The 2811-nt window shown below is 40.7% G+C and overlaps 1 protein-coding gene across 4 annotated transcripts in view; it reads left to right on the forward strand.

The window, feature by feature from the left end:
• RBM12B (RNA binding motif protein 12B) overlaps nucleotides 1–2811 on the forward strand; it is a 7813-nt gene continuing 5002 nt past the window's right edge. For 2 of the 4 annotated variants that reach the window (XM_010833519.1, XM_010833520.1), the window contains exon 1: nucleotides 7–300. The gene's annotated coding sequence lies outside the window, so the exon portion shown is untranslated. Of the gene's footprint in view, nucleotides 301–2811 lie in introns of all 4 variants that reach the window. The other 2 variants (XM_010833522.1, XM_010833521.1) reach the window with 2 other exon arrangements.

The following is a 2811-nucleotide window of genomic DNA, read 5'->3' on the forward strand; positions in this document are numbered from 1 at the left end:
GGACGAGGAGTGCTCCCCGCCCCCAGCCTTGGGGTTCCGACTCGGCGGCAGCGGTGTGTGTTTGATCGCCCTAGTGCGAAGCAGTTACCGCAGGGGCGTCGGGCGTGGGGAGGGCTTGGCGGCCCGGACCGAAGCACAGGGAAAGGCGGGGCCGCGCCAGCAGCGAGCTTAGCTTCTGCCGTCAGGGCACCCTCTTTTCCCCTGCTAAACGCACCCAACTTCCCCGGCAGCCTCCATGTGGTGTTGTGCGTGCCCTTGTCAGTCGGCTTGAGAGAGTGGAGATCTGGAAGGATTCCATAGGTACTTGTTTTTCTTTGCTATGTCATCGTAGTCAGTGGTGGCAGGAAAAGCGCTTGGAGGCCCTGCTAGTTTTAGGCTTGAGGGGAGCCCAAGCGTTTAGATGTAGGGACAGCTCATCCTTGGGCGAGTCGGGGTGGAATGTTTGCCCTTGAGCCGGTGTAACGGAAAGGCACGGAGGTTGGGTGGTCCAGGTTGATTTGAAGGCTGATTTGGCTGAAGGTCTGGCAAGAGCATCGGATCCCACGTAGGAACTTTGGCCTGGAGCAAAAGAAGGAAGCTCTGACCCCTGGGAGTCTGGACAAAGGCTTTTTGAGCTATAGAAGCAATGCCTTCGGATGATCCCCATTTGAGGAGGATGGATGTTAATGGGAATTCCTGTGCCGTGTGGATTCGCCTTCATTTCCAGTTTCTACTGGGGACTTGGCTCTGTGTCGTCATGCCTTTGGCTTTTGATTTTAATCATCTACGTTATAAAAGGATAAAGAGGCAAATCGTCATAAAGAATCCTTACGGAGTGGGGTAGATTATTTTCTGCAGGGTTCACTCTTGCATTTTAAATGCACTTCATCATAACTAGGTTTTAAGAAGTAGCAGTTATCTCTCTCTCACCATGTCTGGCAAATGACTTGCTATTCTCTAGTTAAGATGAATGGATCGGAGATAATACCATTTCAAGTTAGCTTTCCTCCCTTTTCCCTCTAAGGCTTGATTAGAAAATAAGCATTTCATGGGGTTTTTGTGATAATGATTAAGTGGGATGAGTCCTTGGATAAAATCAGCTAAGTTATTTAAAATGAGCTTGTTAATTTCAGCCACTTACCCGTAAATGAGCTTTTAAGGATTCAGTTCCCTTTTTTTTTTTAATAAGTTAGAAGTTCTAATAGCTCAGTCTTTAAATCAACACAGCTATAACGATGGTTTTGTTGCATTCGTAAGAAATATTTTAAGTGTAGAGTAGGGTTTTTTGCTTTTTGTGTAGCGTTCTAAGAATAGAATTTCTGGGGTATTTGCTTAGGCAAATCACGTGGAAACCACAGGAAAGTTGCTCATTTTGATATCTGGTTTCTTACAGGTGATCTCCTAAGTGTATTTCTGTAGAGGGATAAATAGTACATTGCCCTTCTGTTTCAAGGGCAAAAAAGTTTAAGCAATAGTTATGTTTCTCTGTGGCAAATTAGAAGAAACTTTTTTTTATATTCTTGAATTGGAATTCATGAATTTGTACTCATGAAACTACTTAGTTAAAATATTGTTTTCAAATTAGGATAAATTATAAGACTTCTTAAAATTTGATGGTAATTATTTTGTGAAATGTTCTCGACTATTTTTGTAGATATGTTTCACATTTTTAAAAGTTTAGCAGGGATAAAATGTTTTACACGACTTTCTAAAAGTAACAGGAGCTAAGTCATTTTGCATAGGAAAGAGTCTTGGAATATTAATGTGAACATCCAGAAGCCATTTGTAGTTTTTATTAAAATGTTGGTGTGGGTTTGTTGAAGAAGTTAAGCTTATACTCATTTTTGGGGTGGTTGGGGGGTACCAGGCAGATACTGTCTAATAGACTAAGTTTTAGAACTATTTTTTATGTTCACAGTAATATTGAGTGGAAAGTACAAAGATTTTTTTATATGTCCTATGTCCGCCCCACCATTTTCATGCATTAATATTATATAGTAAACCTCACTAATTGGAGAAGGTGATGGCACCCCACTCCAGTACTCTTGCCTGGAACATCCCATGGACAGAGGAGCCTGGTAGGCTGCAGTCCATGGGGTCGCTAGGAGTCAGACAGGACTGAGCGACTTCACTTTCACTTTTCACTTTCATGCATTGGAGAAGGAAATGGCAACCCACTCCAGTGTTCTTGCCTGGAGAATCCCAGGGACGGGGAGCCTGCTGGGCTGGTGTCTGTGGGGTCACACAGAGTTGGACACGACTGAAGCGACTTAGCAACAAATCTCACTAATACTTTTAATATCAATTTGGCATTGATAATTCAAATGCGTAAAAAATGCCAGTTAGTTTCTTGATATCATTGTTGTAGTTTGAAAAGTAGTCAGTGGACCTTTTTCAAAGGAAAATAGACCTTGCAGACCTCAAAGACCATGTTTTCAGACAGCACTTTGTGGATGAGTGTTATTTAAGTGTAAGTACTGAATTAAAACATTTGTTCATTAAAGACATAATTTATAATCATTAACAGGTCTTAAAAAACATATTTGGTAAGAATACTTAGTTTGGGTATCTCTGAAAGTATTTGATGTAAGGAATTTTGAGATTTTTCAATAGTTAATACTGATATCCCCAAATATTCCAAATTAATGTATTACTATGTTTCTACCTTTCTGTATAGTCATTTGGGTTTCCCCAGAAGGCAGGACAGTTATTCAAAATGGGGTAAACTTATTAGTGTAATAAAATTTGAGTTTAAGATACAGAGTAGCAATAGTTGAGTATAAGTAATTGAGATTTTAGATTTTAGGGATATTTTACTATTTGTCTTAGTGG

Source organism: Bison bison, unplaced genomic scaffold (genome assembly GCF_000754665.1).
Source record: "Bison bison bison isolate TAMUID 2011002044 unplaced genomic scaffold, Bison_UMD1.0 scf7180017863702, whole genome shotgun sequence".
NCBI classification, from domain to species: domain Eukaryota; kingdom Metazoa; phylum Chordata; class Mammalia; order Artiodactyla; family Bovidae; genus Bison; species Bison bison.